The sequence below is a fragment of the Tursiops truncatus genome, chromosome 12 (assembly GCF_011762595.2).
Source record: "Tursiops truncatus isolate mTurTru1 chromosome 12, mTurTru1.mat.Y, whole genome shotgun sequence".
NCBI classification, from domain to species: domain Eukaryota; kingdom Metazoa; phylum Chordata; class Mammalia; order Artiodactyla; family Delphinidae; genus Tursiops; species Tursiops truncatus.
Window position 1 is genome coordinate 36,990,019 of NC_047045.1, and position 27,957 is coordinate 37,017,975.

The window sequence follows — 27,957 nt, forward strand, 5'->3', positions numbered from 1 at the left end:
ACCCAGTAGAAGCCCCGGTGATATATAAAAGGATGTTCTCCTCTTAGAAGGAGAAACTTCAAAGCCATCCCTGACATGCCAGAATTCACTGCTTTTCCAGTAAATATTATCTATTTTGGCCAGAGAATTCTAGGTTTGGGGACAGATTGGAAGATGAAGCGCCTGTGTTTGGTGTAGCCTTTCTATTTATATTCTAAGCTGGAAACGTCATCCACTGGGTATGTATAACCTCACAAGGCGGCCGCTCAGAGGGAGTGGAGCAAAAGCTCACTCTGACTTCGTTGACCCCGTCCTTGAAAAGCCATGAGCAAGCACGCAGGCAGGCCCAGCACAGGTGCTGTAGTGATGGATGCAAGAAGCAGGGCTGGAGGGAAGTCTGTGCTCCAAGGAGTGTTCAGCTCACAGGAGAAGGGCAGGCACCCTTGTAGAAAGCAAGGTTAAGGGATTTGATGCATAATTTTTAAGATGTAAAAATACTGTAAAATAATTGCTATACTAATTATGAGTATTTTATATGTAGTTGTTATAGAATTTACTTAAGGAATTACACGGGTTTTTGGCTTGCGTGTGTTTTGTGTGTGTGTTTGCTTAATTTGTGTCCTCACTTTTCATTCGTAAGATGTCCTTTCTGTCCCCAGCCTGGGCTCCGATTTCACCATCTTTCACATGCTCACCACAATCTTCCCCATAAGCTTCACCAACAGCTCAGTTGGACCATTGCTCCTGACACGAAGTACCTTTCATTCTGTAGAGAATCAACCTCAGCAAAGCCATGAACATCTTTTTTTGGGTTTTTTTGATGAGAGGAGGGGGATAAAACTGTTCACTCTGTGACTTAGAGATCACACCTGGGGCAGCTCTAACTCTTTACCTCTTCATGATCATAACAAGCATGTCACGCAAACTCTTCTCTACCACATGCAAAATAAAATCTCAAGATCTCTGACACAAAGGAATTCATGAGCCGACCAGATCCAAGGCAGTAAAGAGGCAGTGTCTAGAGAAACCAAATGTAGACAGAGCCATGACGCTGATTGGAATACCTGAGATTTCATTGGGCTGAACACAGGATGAGAAGTTAGAGACACGGGTATTTGAATCCTACTTTGCCATTGACTCACACGGCAGCTGCTCATGTCCCCTTTGCCTCAATCCCTCCATGGTGTCATTTAAATCACCTACGTATCTAGGACACACAAAGTTAGCCCCTTTTCTTGGACCAAGTTTCCTATGTGGTTGGTGTGAAAAGCAGCATTCTTGGGAATATCTACTTCTTAGGAGAAAACTTAAGTCTCCAGTCCTCTTAGTGTCCAAAGACTAGAGGCATCTGTCAACAGATGCCCAGAGGCCCCTTGCCCATCCCTGAGCCCCCTAAGCCTAGACAAATAATTTTTTTTTTTTTCAGCTAAGAGAGTCTGGCTGGGGGTTCCAGATTGAATCTCACAGGTATCGGTTCTTGACAGAGCCACTGCGGGTTCAGAGCTTAGTCTTCAGAAACTAAGCTTCAATCAGCTGAGCCAGTGGGAGCCCTTCTGGAGGCAATGAGCTCGTGCTACCCAAACCCACACAAGGGCAACTGTTCCAGCAGCACACAAATGAACTGATGAGCTGGGAGGCCTGAGTCCACGCATCTGTGGAGGTTGCCATTTGCTGGTTGGGTTAGTCATCCAGTAGGTCCACGAGGGAACTCCTGCTTAGTGAGCTCCACTTTCCATCAGGAGCAGCTGGTCTTTGTCAAGGACTATAGCTCCTGCTGGAAACACTCTTAGAGACTGCTCCTCTCTTCCCAGGAAGCTTTCTATACCACGAACTGAGGCTGGCTGCCCCGAAATCGAACACATTCTTATCCAAATACAGCTGGATGGACTTCTTCCTTGGCTTGCTTCTTCCTGGCCCTTGTACCTAGCACACCCTTCTATTGCAGGCTAACAATTAGTCAAATTGAAATGCAGCTGAGTCGTGCACACTTTCTTAACATGCTACATTTCTGGCTTTTGCTGATAACATCCTAGGATCAGTGGCAGCATTTCAACAAACCATCTCTTAAGGCAATCTCCTTCACTTTCTGTTGACCCTTTCCAGCTTTTGTTTTCTCACCAGGGCCCCAAATTTTGAGAGTCTGCCTTCACAGCCTGCTACTTCCCAAGGATTGTCTGTGCAGACATGCCCCTTGGGTGTCTCTGAAACAGAATCGAAACAGGTCTGACATGTGTCACACACAACTAGGCATCCTTAAATGAGCTACACTGTGTAACAAGAGCAATCAGACCCACCAAGGCTATAGGTAGCTTTTTCTCAGTAAAGAATGCTACACTGCAGTATACCAACAGTGTACTCTCCTTGGGAACGGTAAAGAATGTTCCCAAAGGGCAGTCTTTGGACCAATTGATTCAACTGATTAAAAAACTATGCAACTGTTAAAAAGATATATTCCCTGGTCCCCATACCAAACCTACAAATATTAGAATCTCTTTGGTAAGATCCAAGAATCTGTATTTTTTTTTAACTTTCCTAGGCATTTCTTTTTTTCTTTTTTTTTTTAGCTAGAATCTCAGTTCTGCTATTACTTAGGGACATACACTGGGGAAGTTACTAAATCTCTTTGAGCCTTAGTTTCCTTCTCTCTAAAATGTTTATAATACCCACACCTTAGGGTTTTTGTGAAGAATAAATGAGATGGTATGAGGGAACTACCAGACACAAAGTAGGCACCTTAGACTTGGTAGCTATCAACAACAATGATAAAAGAGCAATGCAAATGAGAATGGCCTTGCATCTGGAGCAGGAAGGAAACCAGGAGGGACTGAGCACAGCACTGGGTCACACACTGAGGGGCAGATGCCCCTGAAGGTGCTCGGACACCATGCATCCCAACAGGCAGACACAGCATCCAAGTGCAGGCCCAGCTGTCAGCACGAGAAGCACAACAGGAAAGAGCAGGGATGTCTTGGGACATCCTAGGGAGAAGCTCTTGGGACTAGAAGGAGGAGCCTAGAAGCAAGGGATCCAAAAGCCTCAGAAATCCAGTCCAACCATGCAGCCTCAAAGAAGCAGGCAGCCACGTAATCTGGCAATCCCACTTCTGGGTTTATATCCAAAGGAAATAAAATCACTGTCTCAAAGAGGTATCTGCTCTTCCATGTACACTGCAGCATTAGTCACAATAGCCAAGATATGAAACAACCTAAATATCTGTCAGATGAATGGGTAAAGAACATATGATGATATATACGCACACATATCACACATGTATACACATTTAGCCATCAAAAAGGAGATCCTGCCATTTGTGACAACATGGATGAAACTGAAGGACATTATGCTAAGTGAAATAAGCCAGACACACAAAGACAAATATCACATGACCTCACTTATATCTGGAACCTAAAAAAAAAACAGGTTGAACTCATAGTTACAGAGAGTAGAAGTGCAAGAGACTGGGGGATGGAAGGAAAAGGGAGATGCTGATCAATACTGATCAAAAGACACGAACTTTCAAATATATGGAAGTTGACTGATTAATGTTAAGGATCAAAGCGTAGGGACTTCTCTGGGGGTCCAGTGGTTAAGAATCTGCCTTCCAATGCAGGGAAACGTGGGTTTGATCCCTGGTCGGGGAAATAAGATCCCACATGCTGCAGGGCAACTAAGCCTACATGTTCTGGAGCCTGAGCCACAACTAGAGAGAAGCCTGCGTGCCGCAACGAAGATCCCACATGCCGCAACTAAGATCCCACGTGCTGCAACTAAGACCCGGTGCATCCAACTAAATAAATAAATTTCTTTTTTTTTTTAATGAAGAAGAATCAAAGTGTAGAATAAAGGCAATACCTGGGAGGCAGGGGGTGGGGGGAGGAAAGAAATTGGTGACGGAGAGTAAGAGGTACAAACTTCCAGCTGAAAAATAAACGAGTCACAGTTATGAAATGTACTGCGTGGGGAATATAGTCAATATCAAAGTAATATCTTTGTGATGACATGTCGTAACCAGACGTGTGATGATCATTTTCAAATGTATAGGAAAAAAATCACTATGCTGTGTAACGGGAGCTAACGTTGTGTTGTAAGTCAATTATACTTCAAAAACAAACAAATATACAAACAAACCTGTAGAAAAAGAGATCATATTTGTGGTTCCCAGAGGTGGGAGTGGGAGGAAGGGGAACTGAATGAAGGCGGTCAAGAAAGGTACAAACCACCAGCTATAAGATAAATAAGTACTAAAGATGTCATGTACAACATGACTAATACAGGTAACACTGCTGTATGTTATATATGAAAGTTAAGAGAGTAAATCTTAAGAGTCCTCAGCACAAAATCTATTTCTTTATGTACTTATTTTTGGCTGTGTTGGGTCTTCGTTGCTGTGTGCGGGCTTTCTCTAGTTGCAGTGAGCAGGGGCTACTCTTCGTTGCAGCACGTGGGCTTCTCATTACGGTGGCTTCTCTTGCTGCGGAGCACGGGCTCTAGGCGCCCAGGCCTCAGTAGTTGCAGCAGGGGGGCTCAGTAGTTGTGCCACACGGGCTTAGCTGCTCCACAGCATGTGGGATCTTCCCAGACCAGGGCTCAAACCCACGTCCCCTGCACTGGCAGGTGGATTCTTAACCACTGCACCACCCGGGAAGCCCTGTATTTCTTTAATTTTGTATCTATATGAGATAATGAATGGCCACTAAACTTACTGTGATGGGAATTCCCTGGCAGTCTAGTGGTCGGGACTCCTCGTTCTCACTGCCGAGGGCCCCGGGTTCAATCCCTGGTCGGGGAACTAAGATCCCACAAGCTGCGTGGTATAGCCGAATACATAAATAAATAAATAAGCAAACTTATTGTGATAATCATTTCTTGATGTATGTAAGTCAAATCGTTATGCTGTACACCTAGATTTATACAGTGCTGTATGTCAACTATATCTCAATAAAACTGGGAGGAAGTAAATAGATAAATCCAATACCCATACTCACCATTGTACATAATTTGCTTTTAGTTACAAAATTTTTAGAATTTCTTTCCCTAAAACATTCACAGCAGAGGTATTCATTTCACTTGCCTATTTCACCTCTAAATACCACCACAGTTACTGGGATTACATGAGGTAAAGGAATAAACCCAATGGCTATTAACCCAACATGGCTATCTGGAAATCTGATAGGAAAGTTACCTACAGCCATGTCTTACAAAGTGCTTAAAAGCTCAACCTGAGACCTTAAATACATAAATTTTAAAGACCTAATGTACAGCATGGTTACTCTAGTTAATAATGTATTACACGGTGGAAATCTGCTACGAGGCCAGATCTCAAGTAGTCTCACTACACCAAAAAAAAAAAAAAAAAGAATTACGGGAGGTGATGGATATGTTAATTAATCCGATTGTGCAAATCATTTTACAGCGCTACATATATCACATCATCACGTTGTATACCTTAAATATATACAATTTTTATTTTTCAAAAACACATAAATAAAAATCAAAACAAAACCAAAAAAAAAAAAAAAAAAAAGCAGGCATTCAAGCCTGGGTGATCCTACTAGGATTCCATAGCAGGATTCCAGTCCCTTAAGACAGAACAGAGGACCGCGGAGTAGGCTTTTGACAAAGAATAGGGCAGAAGCCCAGATATCAGAACTCAAGATAAGTGACCCCCAGAGGACAAGGCCTAGAGCCCGATCAACTTCTTCAGAAAGCGTGGGCGTAAGTCTTTGTCATAAGTTGGTCTGACTCAGGCGAAAGCCACAGTATGACTACAGCAGCTGAAACAGTGGGGCTGGATGGACCCAGGTGGCGAGTCACTGGGGCTGTCACCCTGCAGGGGCAGCTGGCAGAGCAAAGGTTCTCATCCCGACAGGTGCAGCAGGGTGGGGGGCTGCGGGGGGGCCAGAGGGCAGGTGAGAGTCATGTGATGGGAGAAAATAAAGGACTTTTCTCTCCTGGGATATCAGAGCCTTAAAGCGTTAATTCATCTGGGGAGGGAAAGACAAAAAGGCACACCAATATGTTCTCTAGGGAAAAACAGAAGAACTCAACTGTCAGGAGGGTGGGCAGCGTGACAAACCGGGCGGCACATGCTGGAAGGTATGAGGCAGACACGAGAGGGCATCACAGAACAAGACAGCAGGTACTAAGTGAAAGCGATCAGGAGCTGGGGGTGGACGGGACAGGAGAGTGAGGGGTCTCCGAGCCCCTGGGAGGCCCAGAGAAGAGGGCAGAGAATATAAAAAAAGAATTGTGAGCTATGTTCTGGAACACTCTCAAATGTCAGCAAGAGGGTTAGAAAAGGATGAGAATTCCTATCTGTGCTCCTTGTAACACAGCACTTTGAGAGTGAACCACGTGGGTCCCGGCTGCCCGATGGCTGAGGTTTGCGGGAAGGGCAGTGCTGAAGAAACAGCGTAGCCTGGCAAGACCTCTCCCATGATCACATCTAGAGAGTGAGAACCGGATTTGTGGGGAAAAAAGAGCCAGGCGCCCCTGCCAAAGCCTCCTGGGCTGGCAAGTCCCAACCTGCCCAATCTCAGCTCGTCCCAAAGCGCCGGCCACACCACAGGCCTGGCCATGTTCAGTCCTGTTGCACAACCCCTTCCGCTTCCCCCATACTAGGTGTCCTCATGCCTGAGGGCCAGCTAAGCGCCCGTCCTCCCCAGAAGGGAAGTCTGAGCGCTGCTAACCTGAACCTGAACGTGAACCTGCCCCAGCCTTTGTCCACTTCCCCCCACCAGCAGCTTCCAGCCTTGGCTTCACTCACCATTTTACTCATGCCCTCATTCCAGCAACCCCTGGAGACTCCAGGAGGTGCCCCCCACCACCCAAGAGCACATGCCCCAGTAAGGTGATTCTGCCTCAGTCAAACAACTAATCAACCAGGAAACCCAACTCCAGACCCAATGGAGAAAACAAAGGAAAAGGAGATAAACTATTCCAGAGGGCAGATTAGTTCAATGTGGTAAAGGAAGGTGGAGGATGTAGGCTACACCAGAATCCCGGGTTCTCAACTGGACCACACACACCAGATTCGAGGCAAGAAGAGTAATTCTAGGTCTCACTCACGGAGTGGCAGAGGTGCTGTTAACTTCCTGCGTTGTTCAAGAAGAGAGCAGCTTAAATCCTCAGCGGCAGCGGCAGCTGGCGACAGGGAACCTGCTGTGAGGGATAAAGACAGCAAGGTCTGAGCTCCAGGGACTGGGATGGGCAGAGGTCAAGGAGGTCAGTCCCAGGGAGAAGATACAGGAGTGGGGGGTGGGGGGGATGTTGGACGGAAGGGGAGAGATGCGATATTTGTCAAGTACCTACCAACCGAAGGGCACTGGGAGATGCTTTACGTATGTCATCCACGTTCATTCCTACAGTAACTCTGGGAGGCATCTCCATGTCACAGCGGAGGCGCTTAAGCCTGTTTCTCCTAAGTTGAAGCTAAGGAGCGATGGGGCTTAGATCTGAACACCTGTGTGTCTCATTCTACATCCTGGGCGTGTTCCTACAGCACCAGTGAGCGTGAACCAGACACCACAGAGCAACACAGGATCTGGCCCCAAAGTGTGCCTTGGGTGAAAGCAAATGACGTCTGAGATCTGTGTCAAAAATCACCTGGTGGGTGGTGGGTGGTGAGTGGGAGGAGAGCAGAAACGAGGCTGGCCACGTGTTCATAACGGTTGAGGCCAGAGGATGGCTGAGCCCGAGGCTCAGTGTACTATCCTATTTTTGTACATGTGTGAAATTTTCCATAACACAAAACAAACTCTCTGCTGTATGAACAGTCAAGTTAACACACCATTTCCTCTGGCTTTACCCATCACTAGACGCTTGCTCTTTGGTCTGGGGCTTCCTTTTGGTTATAAAACTGAATATTCGCTTCACCGAAGAATTCTCATACTTTCCTAGGAATTTGCTTCTGTGTTGGGTAAGCGCACACAGTAGGCACAGTTCCATGGAAGAGGACACTTTCAGGAATTTGTTGTTCCATGAAAATAAGAAACTTAAGAGCTTTTTCTCATTATAATATTAAGGGGGAAAATATGATACAAAACCACATCTGAATCATAAAATGGACTGGATATAAATACATATATAGAAAAAGGAAATGCACTAACATGAAAACCATGGAGTTAACTTTCTGAATTTTACAAACTTGACAATCAACAGGCGTTCATCTTTGGAAAATATTTTAAAGAAAGTTGGTTTTTTGGTTTGTTTGTTTTTTTTTGGTACGCGGGCCTCTCTCTGCTGTGGCCTCTCCCGTTGCGGAGCACAGGCTCCGGACGCGCAGACCCAGCGGCCGTGGCTCACGGGCCCAGCCGCTCCGCGGCATGTGGGATCCTCCCGGACCGGGCACGAACCCGAGTCCCCTGCATCGGCAGGCAGACTCTCAACCACTGCGCCCCCAGGGAAGCCCCAGAAAGTTGGTTTTTTTAATGGGCTTTAGGGAAACAGAACTGGACTAATTAAACGCTTTGTCTACAATACTGTGTTGTCATTGGTCTAGCAGTACTTTTCCAATAATTAGTATTGAGAGGCTACTATTAACAGCTATCGTGTGCCAGGCAATGCATAGGTTATTTCTAATCTTTACGACAATCCTGCAAATTGGAAGGTTTTGCACTGATTTTGAACTCAGATCTGCTGGTTCTGAAGCCTGTCTTGCTCCATCACACCTGACCTCCTGCTTCTTCAGCTCTTACATTCTGGAGTGCAGAAGCACCCCCAGCAGATCCCTGGAACAGTTGGGACTAGAGGTTTACACCTCCAGCTGTGGCTTGGGTTCTCCTATGCTGTCATGACCCATATTGCCCAGTAGTCTGGGTCTGGCCAGGATGCAGCTGGTTAATCACCATCTGGCCAACAAGACAGACTAGACTCGCCTGTTCTTCCTTCCTCTGAGCTGACAGACTGGAATCCCAGCACCCTACTCTACGAATGGATGACTTCTGATTTATACTGGAATATGACCATCCTCTCCAAATAATACTCATATAACATTTAGTTTAGGGCCTTGGAAGGGAGAACACTATTTCATTAAGGGGGAAATGGGCCAAGATTACCTCTCCTTCCCCATGACAGCAGAAGCCACTACCTGGTAACCATGGCGAAGTACAGAAAGGGGAAAAGGTGCCTCTAAGGAGGCTGAGGGCAGACACTGAAGCCAGGGGAAAGTCGGGAGTCTGAGCCAGACGCTAAAAGAGGTTTCAGACAACCGGCTGGATGGGCTACCGGTGCTGGCAGCCTCTTGAGGTGACAGGGCAGGTTGGCCTGTTTGTAACCGGCCATCAGGGAAATGATCCAGTCAGCAAGCCGGGTCTGGAAGTTCACAGTCTGGGAGCTGTTGTGAGAGCCACTTTCTTCTAGTTCTCCCACCCTCCCTCTGAGTGACGGTGAGGCCTGAAGCAAACCCAATTCATTTTCCTGTCGGTGAAACGTGGACACACCTGCTCCTTGACAGGAAGGTGTCTTGTTCTATGAAGTGTGTTGAGCAACTCAATCAAAAGTATTATATACACAGTTCTATTTTATAACAAATTCCCCTAGAAATGGCCAAATCATTTCCCCTGGTAACTAACGCTGTCCACCGCACACCAATTCCCCGGTGGTAGGTTAACCACTGTGGTAGCACAGCTGTGCACAAGCCGTGCGGCCTCTCACACCTAACTGGTTCCCAGCGGGCGCTCGGCTAGATCTGTTTCCCAGGCAGTCTGAGACTTGGGTGTTGTGTGCTGCCGATTCTTGGTCTTGCTTTGTTCTACTCAAATTAAAACAACCAAAAGTCATACATCCACCCTTCACAGCCTCCTCAATTGTAAGAATAGGTAGGGATCCGATGTGGGAGGAAAAAAAAAAAAGCCCAGGAAAGTATTCAGAACCACTTTCTTCTGGAAAAGAAATGGAGATCTAAGGAGGTGGTGTATCTTATAGAAAAAAATCATCCACCTTTGCAAAACAAGAGTAAACCAGGCCTGAGTGGGATAGAAATTACTTCCTAAAAAACAGTTCTTGCTGAAGACACTGACGCCTGAGTCTGTGAGAGTGGGCAAGGAGGGAGACTTCAGCAAAGGGATTAAAGTAACTCACTGGTCACTGAGAATGAGAGGGTCACTTCACAGCCACTGTGGCCCCAATCGTCAGGCTATTTGGCCGACCTAGTCTTAGCAGCTGTCTGCCCTTTGAAGGCTTCCCAGGTAGCTGAATGACTTCCATTCACTTTGGGCTACCTGGATTTGATCATCTCACCTTGGATTTGGCTGTGATCCCAAACACTAATCCTGAAATCTACAGTGCCTTAAGATAATCAAAATAAAGAAAAAGAAGACATCGGAGGCTTAGGAATTCCTGCTTTCCGTTATTTTCGCCAAAGAAAGTGTTGCTCGCTCTATGTTTAAGGGGCAGGGCATTTTCTAAAACATCTAAGGTGACTTAAAGGACTAGGCATCAGTTTTGGTTTGATTTTATATTTTAATGATTCAAAAATTACTAGTCATGAAAAAAACTAGTAGCCCTGTATGAAGTGATTTTTACCTTCAAAAGCACCTTTGTGTACAGTGGTTTTGGTTTATGTGGGTCTTCTGTTTTTGTTTTGGGGTTTTTTTTTTTTTTTAGTATAAAGGGAAAATGGTGGGGAAAATACATATTGTATTTTATCAAACCCCAAATGTGAAAAATAGTTTAAAAGACTGCTGACGCAATTGCAGCTGGGCTCATTGAAGCCTAATTAAAATGCCGGTAACACATGATCCTGCCCAGAAGTGCTGACTACCGCTAGGCAGAAACCAGGGCCATTCAGCTGAACAATATTAATAACACCAGCAGCCAGAACATTATCATAAACGTTTTGAGTGAAGCCCCCAACCTCTATTTCAAGGTTTAGAAAATCTATGATTTTCCAGGCAGTGGTAACCACAGAGAAACCAGACTTAATTACAGAATAAGAAACCAGCAACTGAACATACGGCTTAGACAAAGGGACTGCTCAATCACTAGGACCCGATCCTTCATTCGTTGTTCTGGCAATACATTAGAAGCCGGGGATACAAAATTAGAATAAGGTTATGATCCATGATCTCAAGAAGGTCCAAGTCAGAGCGCTAAAACTCTTGGACTTCAATCTTACGTTTTCTGAGTGACGAAAAAACCTGGTAGAGAAGTGAATGACAAATTAACTCCAGACAGAAAGACAACATGAATGGCTGAATAGAAGCTATAGGAAGGAGATCTATATAAAGCCCTCTGCTGAGTACTATGAGAAGATAGTTGAGTAAATAGAGATGATGCCATCATTCAAATGTATATAGTGCCCCAACATACCTGGCATTATACTGGTAGCAGTTAAAACAAATTTTCTCTCAGCCCTAACAATAATAGAGCACTGAAATAGTGTCTACTCCATGCCACACAATATCCTAAGTACTTTACATACATTCACTCATTTAATCCTCAAAACAACCCCATGAAGTAAATACCGTTATCATTCCCATTTTACAGATGAGGAAACTGAGAGGATAGTAACACATCCAAGCTCATTCAGCTAATAAGTGATGGAGCCAGGATTTGAACCAAGTCAATCTGGCTTTATAGACTGTATCCTCAACTACTTTGTTATACCTCTTCTCTATAAAAATGGTTATGTTAAAAACAAAGGAACCGTACATAAACACTGTACCGTAGTTGCTAAATTTGTTTCTCATGGGGATACAGGTTAACAATTCTGAAACTGCTTCACAGTTATGCTGTGGTTGAACAAATATTAAACGGACAGTGGACAGTGGGAGCCAGGTTTCCTGCTATTGGAGAAGGGGTTACAGATAAGCAAGAATGACTAGAATGAACCCTACAGTGCTGTATTATAGTCAGAGACACCAGTATAAACTCATGTTTAGCTTAATGTATATATACAGATGTTTAGATACAGAAATAATTATAGATATGTGTTTACACAACTAATACACAGAGCCCAGAAGCAATGGGGCCCAAGAAGAAATGAGCACACCCAGCACCAAGATCTTGGTTTCTAAATACCATTTTCCAATTAAAGGAACCAGGGCTCTTCGAAGAAATGGCTATTTCTGGGAGTGGGGCAGGGAAAACACAAGATATACCTGCAGGTTCTTGTGGTATCAGAAAAGAGAGATGTGTTCAAAAAAATAAAAGGATGGAGGCATATCAAAGGGACACAGGAACCAACCTGAAAGAGCTCCCATGGCCAAAGGTGGAATAATTTAAGCAACAAAATAAATAGCATCCTATAGGATTATAACCCAAAGTAGAAAATAAATACACGAGTCCACACTGATATAAGCAAATGATTAAATAAGTAGATGGGTGAAAAGAGACAAATCTTCCTTAAAGAAGAATTCTAAATAATGTATGCAGATACTCTTCATTCCAGGAGGTACAGCTTATCCCCTCCCTGTTTGGGGATGGACTAACCTTAGTGACTCACTTCCAAAGAATACAGTGGAGAAGTGGAAAAATAATACCTTTACAGTGGAGAGATCTGCCCGCAAATGCTACCTTAACCAAGTGATGAAGGTTAAGATCCTCTGTGATATTATGTGGGTATCACGTACCCTGTCATATGATGTGACAAGAAGGACACTCCACTTCTGTGGTATTCTTTCTAAAAAACCATAACACTCGTTTTTAATCATGAGAAAACATCAAACAAACCCAGACTGGGGGACACTATAGGGTATCTAGCCAGTGCTCCTCAATACAGTAAGACTGTCAAAGTCCTGAAAAACAAGGAAAGACTGAGAAATTGTCACAGACCAGAGGAGACCAGGGAGACATGTCTAAATGCCATGTGGTTCCCTGGATTGAATTCTGGAACAGAAAGAGGGCATTCATGGAAAAAACTGGTGAAAGGCAAATAAAGTCTAGAGTTAGGTTTCTTCGTTTTGACAAATATACCATGGTAATGTAAGATACTAACATTAGGAGAACTGGTGATGGGCATACAGCAACTCTCTGTGCTATCTCTACAACTTCTCTGTAAACATAAAATTTTTCCAAAATAAAGAGTTTAAGAAATTATTTTCTTCGAAAATAGGCAATCTATGCAAAATAAATAAAAGAGCAATCATGTATCATGCCAGTGAAAGGAAGCTAGAAATAAGAGCATAACAATTTTCACGTTAATGTTAGCTTTCTGCTACCTAGCACTACTGATAGGACTGTTATTCCTTAATTCTTCATAAGGTATTGTATTCTGGGGGGAACCCTAAACCCATCCAAGCTCATTCCATTCACAAACGCTTACTGGGTACATAAGCGCCAGGCACTGTCCTAGGCACTAGAGATGCACTGGTGGACAAGACATGCTTCCTTTGTCCAAAGAACATCTAGCTTCGTTGAAGAGTGAGATATAAGTCAACACAAAATAAAACACAGCATGTTAAGTCCTGACTAAGAAGAGGTAATTTTAAGATGGTAGGGGCACACCCAGGAGGAGCATCTGACCCTTTCAGTGCCAAGGCACCATGGAGGACAGAGACGGTCTCCTGGAAGAGTCCATGAATAATCTAAGTGTCTTATGACCATCACAAGGACCCCTGGTGATGGTGATATATGCCAACCTCCTGGCAGCATAAAGTGCATTTGGGAAATACAAATTTAATTATGCCACCTCTTCCTAAAACCCTTCAAAGGCTTTCCATTACTCCAAGTTCCTCACTGTGTGGGATGGGTAATTTGATATGCTAACTTGGCTAGGTTATAATACCCAGTAATTACCCACTAGCTGAGGTGGGTTTTTTAATATTTTAAAATTTCTTTTTAATTTTTAGTTTTTGGCCATGCTGCGTGGCATGTGGGATCTTAGCTCCCTGACCAGGGATCGGAGGGTCTTAACCACTGGACCACCAGGGAAGTCCTAATTGAGGTGTTTTTGTGAAGACACTTTTAGATGTGCTTAACGTCCACAGTCAAATTTAAGTAAAGGAAATTCCTTGATAAAGTAGTGGGCCTCATCCATTCAGTCGAAGGCCTTAAGAAGAAACTCTTGGGACTTCCCTGGCGATCCAGTAGTTAAGATGCCACACTTCCACTGCAGGGGGCGCAGGTTCAACCCCCGGTCAGGGAACTAAGATCCCGCATGCATGCCACCGTGAGGCGGGCACGGCCATAAAAAAGAAGAAGAAGAAATGCTGCCTCAAGATTGCAGCATCATCTCCTGCCTGAGTTGGTAGCCACCTGCCTGCCTGACCTACAGGCTTCAGACTTGCCAGCTCTCTTTATGTAAATATATTTCATATATGGGGTTATATTATACATAGGATATTATATAGAGAATTATATATATGTAGTATATATATTATATATAAAATAGGATATGCATTATACATCTCTTATTCTGTATTTATATATATATATATATATATATATATATATATATATATATATAAATATATATATATGTTGAAGACATATATATCTTCTCTTGGTTCTGTTTCTCTGGAGAACCCTAACTGACACACCATGGTCATGGTCTCCGGGCTTCATGTAGTCTGGCTCTTACCCTCATCAGCCATGCCTTCCCCCCCACGCCTTCCCCCCCACACCTTCCCCCCCACCCCTTTCACACTGTCTCTTCTACTCACACTGGCCTTTTCTCATCCTGAGTCCTTTCAACTCTTCCTGTCCCCTCCTTCCACAGGCTGCTCTCTCTGTCTGGGTCACTCTCCCTTCTTTTCCTGATTGACACCTACTCAAGCCTCAGACCTCAGCTCAACTGCTGCTTCCTCAGGGAAGCTTCCCATCATCAGACCCACTTAGTAAGCCTTCAGAGCACCTCACAGCTCTCCTGAGTAGCTGGACAAATTATCACTTCAGGCCTCCTTACACGTAAGCTCCACGAAAGCAGGAATGATGTCTGGTTTTGCTCTTTTTTTGTAATTATATTCCCTAGCACAGTGCTTGGGGCATGAAAGGTTCTCAATGAGCATTTGTTTAACGAATGTCAACACAGGTGTTAGAAGAGCAGAAACCTGCCCCTCTCCATAGCCACAGCCTCTGAAGTTCTCACAGGTAGAATCCAGCGACACAGTCCTCTTGACAACGCATCAAGCTGAAACTCAAGGTCAAAAAAAAAAGAAAAGGGGAACTTGGAAAGGCAGTCAAAGCAGGGAGAAGGAGGGGGCTTTACTTGCTGGAGACAGAAATGTCTCTGCAGATGGGCTGGAGGTAGTCAGTGCGGCTGCAGCCTCAAGTTGACACTGATTTCTCCAAAAAGGCCACCTGCCTCTTCACCCAAACTGGGCTTTATACAATCACATTTCCCACTTATTACCGACTGCCAAATGTCGAAACTCTCAGAAGCACCTTTTTTAAGTCTTAAAAGAAATACACTCTAGCCTATTAAAGAAGAAGAAAAGAAAATGAAGATATGTTCTTACCAGACTTCTTTTAATAAAAAAGGTTCAAACCTAAAAAAAAAATTTTCCCCAAGTTTAAGTGCTAAGATTTTATTAGGAGGTACATTCCGAAGGCAGCAAGGGTGAGGGGAAAGGCAAAGGAAAGCAAATGATATGCGCAAGTGATCGTTACATTTCTTCTTTAGGTTATTTTTACCCTGAGCTACCTGTACTGGACAAGCTGGCAAATTTCCTAAAACATCAGGCCACTGGGTCACGTTTCTAAAGGCAGTAACTACAGCTGATGCCTCAACTCATATACGTGACAATTTTAAAGCATATCTTCAAATTTATTGACATTTTTCCTAGTGACACATGGGGTCTATATCCCCTGCTTTTTTTTTTTTTTTTTTTTGTGGTACGTGGGCCTCTCACTGTTGTGGCCTCTCCCGTTGTGGAGCACAGGCTCCGGACGCACAGGCTCAGTGGCCGTGGCTCACGGGCCCAGCCGCTCCGCGGCATGTGGGATCTTCCCGGACCGGGGCAGGAACCCGAGTCCCCTGCATCGGCAGGCGGACTCTCAACCACTGCGCCACCAGGGAAGCCCCACCCCCTGCTTTTGACTCTGGGAAGTTTGTGATTCACTTGTATCCAGTAATATGTGTTGAAGTGCTGCCAAGTGACTCCAGGGCTTGCTTATGGATAACAATACAGTTCTACCTTATTCACAGGGACAGTCATCGGTGGAGCCCTGAGCCCACAGGTAAGAAGTGTGACTTTCCTAAGGCTGCCATGCTACGAGGAAGTCAAGCCACAGAGGGAGGATGCGTGAAGGTGCTCCAGTTGGCAGTAATGGTCTTCAAGTCCTCCTCTCCCAGGTGCCAAATATGTGAGTGAGCATGTTCTCAGATGACTCTAGTCCCCAGCTGTTGAGTCAACCCCAGACTTTGAATCTTCTCAGCTGAGACCTCAGACATGGGGGAGGGGAGGGCACAAACAAGTCATCCCCACTGTTCCCTTTCTGAATTCCTGCCCCCAAAGCATACAAACACTGGTATTGCATTACAGTACTGTGGTTGAAGGGGTGTTTGTTATGTAGCAACGGTAACCCGAACAATATAGAAAAATGGGAGTTATTTCTTAGATGTCAAAACAGGTGTCTAACTTTCCTCCACAGGAGTCAAAACCCATCAACAGCTTTTACCTCTGACAAATCTCTGAAATGTAAACAAGCCAAACAAACAAATAAACAAATAAAAGCTGGTTTCGGCCTTTCATGAAAGGAGTAGATTTCAAACAGAGAGAGATACTTACTCAGAGAGAGAAAAGAATTGTCTTTGAGAAGGGAAGTGCTCAATGTTTGATGAATGAAGAAAGGAATGGCTCAAAGAACCATGAAATGTTTAGGTGAGGATATCGCAGAGGGCAAAGGATCATTTTCCAAGATCAATGGTAATCTTAGTCCCCAGTTCAAAACATTCGGTCCTCCAGAAATTTCTAGGGCTTATCCTTGTGTCCTCTTCCTGTAATATTTAATGATTTATCAACAAGCAAATCACATGCTGAGGATGTATACTTGTATATGACACACTTTCTGATGCAAAACTGAGCTGGATAACAAACACCTTGAATGACAGAAAGAATCAAAATTATTTTGACAAGCTGGAGTAATGAAGCAAGATAAATATAAGTGGCTGAAGTAACCCTATCCTAGAGGGCAGCTGAAGAGACTGTGCAAGGACTCCGGAGTCTTTGGGGGAAGTGTTGGACTCACCCTGAAGATGACAGGAAGCTACGGAATACTTCAGAATAGGGAAGCGCTGTACTAAAACACAGTGTTTTAGAGGATGAATTCAACATCTCTTTATGTGACTAAGTAAAAGGAGAACAAATAGAAGGAAGAAAGGCCACTTAGCACGTAGGAGACATCTGCAGTCCCACAACAATAAAAATATATAGGTCTGAGCTAGCATGACCATGGCATGAGGAAAAGAGGGGCAGCGGTGATTCAGTGGCACCACCAGGAAGACCTGGGCAGCCGATGGGGTATCAAGAGTACAGGTGAAGGAAGAGTCAAAGAAGATTCAGAGGCCTAGAGTGGGAGGTCAGTAGAGCTGATGGAAACAGAAAAAATGGAGGAGAAAGTATGCTTTGAGAAGAGAAAAAAGAGCTCAGTAGGAACCCATGGCCTTTGAGATGGTGCTAGCAAGACATTTAGGTAAAAAGAGCCAATGGGTAATAGGAGACCTTGGATTAAGGTTTAGGGAAAGAGACAGGCCTAGAGAAGTGGAGCAGGTGATCCCTAAAGCCATGAATGAATTCCCATAATGCACCATGTTAGACTCTGTTAAATCTTTGGTCTTTATGGCATATTATAGCTCAGAATGCAATATTTTGAAAATATACTGCATCTTTGTCATGTAGTGAGTGGGCTGCATAATTAGGGCAACCACAGCACAGCCATTATATTGACCTTTTAATAAGTAAGAAACAAAGATATAAATTGCCAAGAGTACCAAAACACGAATTTGTTTGGCTCCCAATATATTGGGTTGGCCAAAAAGTCCGTTCGGGTTTTCCCCTACAATGTTATGGAAAAACCCAAATGAACCTTTTGGCCAACCCAATATTTTGAACTACTCCTCCTACTCACTTCAACTGACAGGATTGGCCTCAGAAATTAAGAACCATTTTTAATGCCTTTAAAGAATATCTGGGTGGGCTACTATCCCTTCGGCTCTCCACTTGAGTAAACTGTAAGAACACCAAGAGCTTGTGTGGGGCCAAAAAGGACCAAAGAATGTGCAGCTGGAGGTGTCAGCTGTGCATGTCGAGTTCTAGCCAAAATAACTCCCCAGGGTGTCCAGCTGTAGAGAGAGAAAGAAAAAGAGAAGAAAGACAGTAATTCAGTCGGGGAAGTTAACAGTGGCTGAAGATTCGAGTTGGCCACAGAACTCTCTTAACAGTTGGGTACCAGAAGACACGCTGCTGCCACATTTGGGTAACTTACAATTACAGAGTGAACATCTGTCTGTGACCATCTGTCTGCAAGCACGCTGGGGGTCAGAGGCACAGTGAAATATAGACCTGAAAGTGGAGTGAGATAAGATAAGGAGAGGAAAATATGTAAGGCATCTAACTGATTTCACCTAGAGAAAGACAGCCAGTTGAAAGCAAGTGTGGACGGGGTCTTCTTAAATAAATTATGACTCAGCAAGTGCCATTTTATCTGTCTAAGAAAATAATTACAGGAAAGCAATGTTTCCTGAAAAGTGTCTCTTCCGGAAAAAGCCCGTTTGGAATAGCGGCAGAGGTTTCTGGCAGATGGAGGGTAGCACTGCATGACTTCTGCAGATGACCTGGCCTGAGCTCAGTCAGGTAAAGAACTGAGACATTACAAGCAAGCCCTTCTAGAGAGCACTGAAACCTGCTTTCCTCGGCCTCCATGACATCTACCATATTTCATGTGTGGATGGTCCTCTGACCACTCACTTTTACAGGTTTTTCTTCCTCTGTTGTTTCTTAACCCCAGAGCTCCTCTGGGCTCTAAGCCCTCCTCTCTCCCCACTCAAACACTCCCCTTAGGGCATCACATCTGCTCTGTTGGCCTTAGAGCCATTCATGTGTTGATAACTGTCAAATATTTACTCTCACCCAGACCTTTTGTCTGAGCTCAGACCTGGACAGCAACTGCATACTGCATAACTCCTCTTGGGTATTTTACAAACTCAACTTGTCTAAAATTGAACCCATGACTCCTGGAGACTTATGCCTTCTCTACTGCTTTCTATCGGTAAATACCCCTCCACTGTCAGGTTACCCAAGTTGGCCACCTGGGAATCCTTATTTGAATGTTCTTTCCCTTGGCCCACACTTCACCCACACACCAGTGGCCCACATTGACCCACCACTCTCCAACCCCCTTTCCCTTAGCCTAGACTCAGGAACCACTATCTTTCATTTCATTATCACAACAGCCTTCTGAGTTGTCTTACTGTCTGTGATCTTGACTCTGCCCTATTTCATCTCCATTCCATTCTCAAGCACTCACTCTGAAACAAATCCCAGCACCTCACTTCTTCAGCCTGAAACTCTTCAGTGGGTTACTACTGTTTTTAGGATAAGGTCCAAAGCTGTTAATATGATCTGCATAATTTGGCCCATCCCATCTTCTTACCCCTCATCACTGCCTCCAAGTCCAGCCATGCTGAGTTTTTTCTAGTTCCTTGAACCCACCAAGTTCTCCTTCAACTACAGACTTTTGTATATGCTACCTGGCATCCTCTTCTCCCTTTCTTTGCCAAACAATGACTATTCCTCCTTCAGGTCCCAGTTTAGACAAAACTTCCCCTGACAAGCCTTCCCTGTCCAGTCCAGTCTGTGTTAGGTGGCCCGCAGTGAACTCCCAAACACTACTTTTCCCCAACAAATCACACTCTACTCTTAATGCCCACTTATATGCCTTTATCTTCCACTAGACCTTGAGCTCAATGAGGGCAGGTAGCATGTCTGTTTTGTGAGCAATTGTATGTCCAGCACCCAGCCCAGCATTGTTATATATTGAATATGTAAATGATTCCATGAAATATGGGATCTGTAGGCCCTCTGACCAGCCATGAAACACTGCTAGGTCTATGTCAAACAACGTCCCCTCAGAGAATTAGAAAGATTTTCAAAGTTCCTTTGTCTAAGATGAGCCTAGCAGCTGGAACATTCATCCAGGAACATTCATTCCCTGATGTGTGGCCAACAGAAGTCTACTGAAGGATTCTCAGCTGCAGCTCACTGCAAATCTCCTACTCCTAGCACAGAATAGTCTCTTCAATTCCAACAAGGGACATCAAGAAAAAAAAGAATCTTTCCTTTGGTGTCAGGAGACTGGGAAGGCAGAACATAAGGCAGAAAATTCTAGATGGACTCAGAGTCTTCCTAGAGAAGATTGTATTGGACTGTCCCCTAAATCAGTGGTTTCAAAACTTGAATCATAATCACCTGGACAGCTTGTCAAAGCACAGATGTCTGAGCCTGACCCCCAGAGTTTCTGATTCAGTAGGTCTGGGATCGAACCAGAGAATTTGCATTTCTAACAAGTTTCCAGGTGATACTGATGCTGCTGGTCTGGGGACCACAACCTTGAGAACCACTGCACTAAACATTTGAGTCACCTCTTAAACACACAAACATAAGAGAAGTAGCCTCCCCCTGGGCTGCGGGAGGAGAGGCACTCTTCCTAAACCCCTACAGAGCAAGAGCTCACTGCTGGGAAGGGAGTGGGGAAACTTGCCTGAGGGTTCAAGAGCCTGTGGGAAACAAGAAATCAGAAAAATGAAAATTCCAATCCCTTCTGCATTGAGGCTGAAGGCTACTAGAGCCACTCTGATAACTTAAGACAGTTCAAATTATAATAATTGTTCAAGAAAAGGACATCAAGGGGCCTTGTGGTGGAAGTGCCTACCCAGCAGTCATTCACTGGGCACAGGGAAGAGCTCCAAACATAGGTCTGTCCAGTTAGTGTGCACACACACCCAACCCACAAAGATTGGCTCAGAGCTGCCTAATGAGAGCCAGCACCAAACAACTGTTGGATCAGAGACCCTCTTTTTTTCCTCTGGGGTTGCCAAACTGATAGGCAATAAGTCTGGGGCTTCTGGTGGCCATTGCCCCAGAGGGAAGAGTGTGGCAGAGAATGACACCAACACTGAAGAAAACTCAGGCAAGAAAGGACAGGGACAGACTCCTGATAACATTGTCTGAATCTAGCAGGGCCTGAAGTTCAATATCCTTGAACTTGAGCTGAATTTCTGTCACTTGCAACTGAAAGAGTTTTGACCGATGGAATTCTACTAGCAAATCAACACGTTGCTCTGGCCTAGGATGTTTAAGTAACCATCTGTTCTAGCAGTTTCTCTGGAGATAGACAGAACTTCCAGGCCTACAGCTTTCCCAGCCCCTCTGGGATTCTACTGATAAAATTTTTTCTAACAAATCACTGCTTTAGCATAGCACTTAGCCTCATCACTGCTTACTTGCCTTCATTCTCTCCTCTGTGAGCTCCCTGAATATATACTCTTTATAACAGTTTTCTTGGTTCCCAGGCAAAGCAGCTGGCTTACAGGTACTCAATCTGCAAACAGCATTTAAATGAAAAAATAACAAATTTGGGTCAGATTCGTTTGACGAATGAAAGAAAAAAAGGAGAGGAGGACAAAGCACGCTTGAAGAAATACTAGACTAAAACCGGTAATAACTCACAAAGGTGAGCTCCTAAAGTCAGGTAAACCTTCACTCGACTCCAGAATATTTCTAACTGAATCCCAACTCCCACTAACAGCTTCAGCATTTTTCTTTTCTTTGAAAAAACTATTATGGAGGAGGGGGTGCCAGAGAATGACAATTGAAACGGTGACTCCCACACAAGTCAGCTTCCTCTTCCCCAAATCAGTTTCCAGAAACTCTGCCACATCATTCACCGAGAACCCCCGGGCTTCCAACTCAAAGGAAAGTCTCAGACGTCTCGGGCACAGACAACAGCAGCCCTCCTTTGGTGGCTTTCAACGATAAACAGCTTCCTGCCAGCGCTCACCAACCCTGAACTCGTGGAAAAGAATTACTACAGAACCCAGGAAAGTGTTGGAAGCGTACCCGGCACAGGGTTTGTCACTCGCATCTCATATGAAACGTGCCTTTTGCCTCCTAAGGGAGTCTATCGGAATCCCTGGGCACAGCTGTGGTCACGGACGCTCCATCCAACAACTGGACCCGAGAAGTGACCCATCTTTCTGACATCAAGAGACCTGCCGTGGAAGAAAAACAGAAACGGCACAGATGGAGCTGCCTTTTCAAATCCTTGTGAATGTCATGAGATTAGCAGCTTTCCTCTGAGTCGGCCTCAAAGACTTCCTTTACAATTGTTCATAAGCTAGCTCAGGGATAGGCAGTGAAATTCACTCAAATAAAAACATAACCTCAAACATCCAAAACAGCTGGTGGAAATTGTGACTGTGTTAGAGGAGCAGACTTATCTAGCTGAGTCAAAACAAGTGTGAGTGCTTCAAACAGGCAGGAGATCAGAAACAAAATTAGGTGTTTATTGAGTGCTGTCCTTCTTGATTTTTTTCCCTCCCTTGCCGGACGTGAGTCTCCACTTTAGCTTCATCCTGACAAGGAATAAAATCCTTTATGATATCAGAATTGACATTTTTGGAAATTTATTTTAAAGTAACTTTTTTCTAATTATAAAAGTAGTACATGGTCTTCGGAGAACATTTAGGAAACACAGAAAAACCACAAATCAGAAAATAAAAATCATCTGTAATCACATTGCTACTCTCCGTTTTGTTCTTTTTTGACTTTGGTTTTTCATACACATGCATACACCACGTAATTTTAAATATGTATTTAAATATATATAATCATTATTAAAATGACTCCTTTTGATCCTGATTTTTCATCTAGTCCATTATGACCATTTCCCCAAGTCACTGATATATTCTTTCACACGTATTTATGCCTGCGTATGAACACCATAAATTACTGAGCTAATGCCAATTGTAGACATTTAGGGTACTTCCAATTCCACGCTATTGTAAACAGTGCTGTGCAGAATATCCTTGTTGATAAATCTTTGCACACATTCATACTTAGAAAACTTACTTTCTCTTTCAGGGCACTGCAATTCAGGATGTAAAAGGGATGGTAATTGGCACTGAAGGAGTGTAGCCCCTTCCTCCCTGTGAGTTTCTGCCGATTGTTTCTTTTGCATATTTTCAGACAAGTTAGCTACTTTTAGAACCTGTAGGCCTTCCTGGTCTCGTAGAAGCCTTGTTTTCAGTCAGGTTAATGGTCTCTCCAGTTTGCAGTGCAGAAGCATCGAAATAACTGTTTCTCAAACGTATGGCAAGAAATGAAGGCAAATAAACATTAGAAAAGACTACTAACGTTATTAGGAAAAAGAAAATAGAGAAAAGTAATTCCATCAAAAGAGGTTATCAGACTGATTAGACTGGGCTACTCAAAACTTTGTCTTCCAGAAAACTCTAAATGTAGATGATTTGTAGCAGGTTTTACAACAGAAGAGAACTAGCTAAAATTTTCCACTTTCTTATTTTTCCTATTTTCTAATCACAAGAGTGAAATGAAACATTCCTAAGGAGAAGACGCTTAACTGGCATTATTACCTCTCATTTGAGATTTCCTGCCAACATCGAACAACAATTGCTTCTGTATTGGCACAAGCCATTCAGTCACTCACCATTGGGGGATGAATCACTCCCCGTGAAAAATCATTCCAGAATTTGGATAACAGAGAAGTTTGCCTCCAGCCAAAAGCTTGACAAATGCTGGCAAAATTTAGGAAAATCATTATCATGAAAGGCTGCCATGGTTTCAAAGAGCATCTCTTAGTATTTACTGCACTCTATGACCTCTAAAAAAAAGCGCAAGCAACTTCATGCACACACACAGCCCCTGCCAGTTTCACTTAAAAGTCTCATTCTCTTCATCACCACTGAGTGGAATTAAAAACAGTTGGTCAAGCTCCACTAATCGACAGCTGCTTGCAATTAGATGAAGCATTTAGAGCCATTCTCTTAACTACCTTCCCCACTGCCTAAGCATTCAGCATGAGCAATACACCGTGATAATTTGCCAGAATGTTTAACTTATCTCCATCTCTAGTGGTTTCTATACCTTCCTTATTTTCTCCAGTCTTCCCACACACTGTCTGACTCTTCCAGTTCCTCTTGTTAAATTAGGGGTATACAGAGAAGAGATTATACAAAACCAGGTCGAGCTGCTTTGTGCTAAGATGGAAAATTCTACCCAGGCAACTATTAGAGGGCAGAGTGAGTCTTGATGTTTCTCAAAGAGAAGAGAAAAGACGCCCTTTTTCCTCTTTTTTTTTTTTTTTAAACAATGAACTGGAAAGTTCACTGTAATTTTTCTCATCAAGGATGCTGATGAAAAATAACAGTGCCTGGGCTTTTGTAAGCTCTTCCCAATTCTCCATTAATTTTGGAGTAGGGAGAAGACGCACAGATCACTTTATTCCATTTTTTCCTTTACAAACTGGGCATTAAGAGTCGAGATGCTTTCCCCAAGATCCCAGAAAAAAGTGGCAGAGCATGGCCCTAATCCAACTCCCTGACTCTCAGTCAGTCCAGATGGCTTTCTGCTACTTCAGCTCCCTTCGCTAAAGAGAAAGTCTTCCAACTCTTCTAGGAGGCAGGGGTCAGCACGGCTACACCACTTGCCCAGTCCAAGGGGTAGAGCAGCTGTCCTCCCAAACCTCTCCAGCCAGGAACCCACTCTGGGGCTTAAAGCAGAAAAAAAACCACCACCACCAACAACAGAGATGATATGGCTTCACCTGTGCAATCACCCCTCTCACTCCCCCACCTAAATAAGAACCTCACAAACTTAACTACATTCAGGGCCACATAACCATGTGTTTTCTCTGTCTCACAATCCCTGATGCTGATCGCCATCCCATACTCACCTGACCTGTTGTGTGGTAAAGGGGGCAGGAGGGGAATGCAGGGGATATTGGAGGAAGGGAGGGGAGAAGAAGCGAGAGAGACGTAGGGCAATCAGCAGAAGGGAGCAGTTACCCACCCAAAATTCAAGAAGTGGAGTGAGAGTCGAGACCAGAATGGGAGCTCTCATGCCCCAGACTGCAGGCCCACAGCCCTGGCTTTTCCTATCTCTGCTCTTCTAGAGGCTAATCCCCTTTTTTCCAGAAACCTCCTCCCCACATGCCCAGACAGTCATGGAATCTTCCTTCTGTATCTGAGGCCAATTCACTCCTATTTAACTCATTAAATATGAGTTAATATTTAATTAATTCATATTAAACTCATTAATTCATTCATATTAAACTCATGTTTCCATTATACTTACAGCAGAGAGTTATCCTTATATTTTTTCTGCTTCAAAGTCTTTCTGTTGACCCTTTTATGTTCTGTTTTATATAGATAGATAGATAGATTCCTGTTACATATAGAAAGTTAGATAAAGATATATAAATAGAGATATAAAGAGAGATTGAGATAAATTTTTTAAAGTTTTTCGGTGGCCATAAATGTTCTAAGCGTCAAAACATACTATTCTGGCTCTTTCCCATCTTGCAAGATGGTGGATGAAAAAACAGAGAAGCTGGATATAAGGAGAAGAAACCTGAAGCCAAGAAGGCTGATGCCAGGGCAAGGTTAAGAAGCGTAACCTCAAGGCCAAAAAAAAACACCTCAGAAGGGGAAACCCCACCACAACCAAAACCCCATCCTAGTCAGCGGAATTGGAAGCTTTTCCCCATCTGCTATGTGTTCCAGCAAGGCCATGGCGAAGAGGAAGTCACCTGCAGCTACATTTAAGGTTGAAAAGAAAGAGACATTTCTTGCTTGGGGGTGACAGAAATGGTGGGACCTGAGTGGATAAGCGTCACAGAATGCCTGGATACTGTTCTACTGAAGATGTGCCTTGAAAGCTCTCGAGCCACCAAAGAAAACCTTTCCGTCAGATGTAAGGAAGCTGCGAGCTAGCATCACTCCCAGCACCGTTGGGAGCAACCTCACTGGGTGCCACAGAGGCATGGCGGTGGTTTTCCTGAAGCAGCTGAGCGGTAGCACGCTGCTTGTGACTGGACCTCTCGTCCTCAATCGAGTTCCTCTGCTAGAACACACCAGAAATTTGTCATCTCCACCAAAACTGGTAAGTGGTGTGGAAATCCCAAAACATCTCCCTGAGGCTTATTTCAGGAAGAAGAAGCTTCGTAAAGCCCAGACACCAGGAAGGTAAGACCTTCGACGCAGAGAAAGGGAAATCCAAGCTTACAGAGCAGAGCAAGATTGACCTGAGAGTCCTGGACTCAAAAACTCTGCAAAGAAATCAAAGTTGTTCCTCAGCTCTAGGGCTACCTCTATTCTGTTTTCTCTCACAAATTGGTGTTCTAAATTTCTTACAAAGAACCTAATTAAATAACTGATACATTTCCCCCCAAAATATAATTCTGGTTGGTGTAGGTATTACGTTTATCACAAGTATAAAGCTAGTCAACATAATTATAAATTGTGTAGATAATTATTAAATATATACAATGTATCAGAAATGAATCTCTTAATGAATTCAATGACCCTGTTTTGTATCCCAATTAATTCATGTATCTATGATTTGAGAGTACTTAATGCTAAATTATGACAGTTTTCAGAGTCGATTCTTTTTCTAATTTTTCATTTTTAGAGAGGTAAGAGAAACTGCTTGTTTTATCCACCTAAATAAATAGAGGAAAGGAAAGTTTTGTTACAGCAATGACACTAAATGCTAGTCTCCTTTCCAGTTATACGTCAAAATAACAAAGTGATCCATCATCAAAAATAATTTTTAATGCCCTGCCGCTGACAGCTTACTTAGGGCCTCCTTCAATTTTGCTGAAAGCCGAGAACCAGAGACCAATTGCCTCGAGAACAGATTTTGTTTTTATTCCACATAAGAGTCTTTTACTTTTTCAACACCAAGGTTTTTTGAGGTCTTTTATTTTTTTGAGTTTTCTAATTGAGTTATTTTATCTTTTTCAGTTATATTTTGAGTTATTCCTTGTTTTATCCCCCAAGTGATTTTTACACCCTAGGACAAGATACCGTAGCAAGATTCACTAGGAGATAAGTTTGCCTTTATTCATAAAGAGGTAGAAAAGGTAAATAAGTACTACCAAAATACTGGCCATTGGGTTGATCCATTTTAGGAGAGCACAAAGGAAGATGATTCTCTTAACAGTACATGTGCCCGCATACCCCTTAGAAAGTCTTGATGCTATCCAGGAATGTGCGCATCCCAATTTGAATGTCACTCGACTAAAGGCCCCACATGATCTAGTCCCTACCCACTTTCCAGTCTCTATTCAAATCCTTCTCTTGCTCATGTTTTTAGTTCCTCTGGTTTATTGATGTGATATTCCTGCTGCCTGAAAGCTATTTTCTCAGACATCATCTCTGACTATCCAATATATAATAGGTTTCCCAGTTTCTCTCTCTCTCTCATAGTTCTCTTTCCTAACATTTAATCACAAACTGCCGTCAGATATTTATTTGTAGTTATTTAAGTAGCCCGCTAGACCAGTGCCTAATGTGGTCCCCTACCAGAACCTTTAGCATTAATTGAGAACTGGATAGAAATGCAAATTCCCAGGCCCCACCCCAGACGCAATGAATGAGAAACTCTGAAGCCATCTGTATTTTATTAAGTCTTCCAGGTATTTCTGATGCTGCTAAAGTTTGAGAACCACTGTACTGGGTCATAATCCCCATGAAGAAAGAGTCTATGACAGTTTTCTTCATCACTATATACCCAGGCCTTTGCCCAGTGTCTGGAACATAAGAGATGCTCCATAAATACATATTGTTGAATAAACTCAAATAAGACAAAAGCTTGCCCACAATAAGAAATACATTTATTAAATATATGGAAATAGGGACTTCCCTGGTGGCACAGTAGTTAAGAATCTGCCTGCCAGGGCTTCCCTGGTGGCACAGTGGTTGAGAGTCCGCCTGCCAATGCAGGGGACATGGGTTTGTGCCCCGGTCCGGGAAGATCCCACATGCCGCAGAGTGGCTGGGTCCGTGAGCCATGGCTG

The 27,957-nt window shown here is 43.7% G+C and overlaps 1 pseudogene; it reads left to right on the plus strand.

The window, feature by feature from the left end:
• LOC101320320 (large ribosomal subunit protein eL6 pseudogene) overlaps window positions 1–26,281 on the plus strand; it is a 101,103-nt pseudogene extending 74,822 nt beyond the window's left edge.
• The last annotated feature ends 1,676 nt before the right edge of the window (window positions 26,282–27,957 follow it).